Here is a 1,392-nt window from a genome sequence, read left to right as displayed (position 1 = left end):
TTGTTGGGTGACGGTAAATACAAAAATGTGCTAAGATTCTTTGTTTATTCCTGTGCCACGCCACTGTCCTTGCAGCTGATTGGAACTGAAAGGCCCAATTACAAACCATTTCCTTATCTGGCTTATCAAGTTTATTTTTCGCTGAAAATCATCACACCTTCTCCCCAACACTCACTGATGATTGTTTGCTCAGGAAACAAAAAGTGTGCTCTAGCAATTATGGCTATATGATTAGATGGGCGAAATGCAAAGAAGTGATGATGCTGCTGATGCACACAAGGCTCATGATAAAAAGATTATTAAGTGCTATCCAAGAAACCAACAGCAATACTTTTCCACCTTTCTCAGCACCCAGCATCTCGCACAAGTTGCAGCGACTATGGCAATGATGACTCACAAGCAATGCTTGTCAACGCACAAATTTGTTAAGGCAGTATTACGTGCATTAATAATAATTCAGCACTATATTATCAGAATCCTCAAGTGAAAGACAATTTTGCAAAGCTGCACCATGCGAGCTTATGCCAAGCATGTGCATTGATGAGCTGCATCGAACTGTCCCTGCTGCCTAAGTGAATTGCTAGTATAATGACATGCAATGGATTAATTACATAATGTAATACCTCAATAGCCACAAAATGTTGGCAACTGCTTTCGAATTGCCTTTGAAAATCCCTGCAGCATGGGTGCCAGTTCTTTTCAGTTTGCCGACATCACTACCTTGCCATGTTCAAACACAAACCTAAAAATAGAGACAGGTATCAATATATCACACACTATTTGCCATTAGATTTGAAGAATACCGAAACAATGTTTTCTCTCAGAAGTGCAAACCCCGCACACACACTCCCCATCACATCAAGACCAATACAAGCCACTGGCACGCACCACCAGTGATCACACCCATTTCAAGCGCCTGATACACACTCTTATATCATAGTTGTGATCCCACACTTGCACAACCCGCAGGGCTATTAAATTTCAGATTTTCTCGCAATTTCCGCACAGGTTTTTGGCTATAGTACCACATTTTACCGCAAGCTCCCTTCAAAACAAAGTCTCAACCGGGGTTCATGGTGGTGTAACTGAAGAGGTTATACTTGAAGAACGCATTTTTTTGTTGAAGCTTTAAATTTCCCCTACAATAGGTGCTAAATATTCAGTAATGTATATATATATATACATATATACACATATATATATATATATATATATATATATATATATGTATATATACATATAATATATATATATATATATATATATATATATATATGTATATACATACATATATATATATATATATATATATATATATATACATATATATATATATAAATATATGCATCAAAAATTACTGTAACATTTCCCTAATTTTATAATGCCTTGGCG

Source organism: Pollicipes pollicipes, unplaced genomic scaffold (assembly GCF_011947565.3).
Source record: "Pollicipes pollicipes isolate AB1234 unplaced genomic scaffold, Ppol_2.1 Scaffold_7231;HRSCAF=8579_pilon_pilon_pilon, whole genome shotgun sequence".
Lineage (NCBI taxonomy): Eukaryota > Metazoa > Arthropoda > Thecostraca > Pollicipedomorpha > Pollicipedidae > Pollicipes > Pollicipes pollicipes.
Note: the sequence above shows the minus strand (reverse complement) of the source record.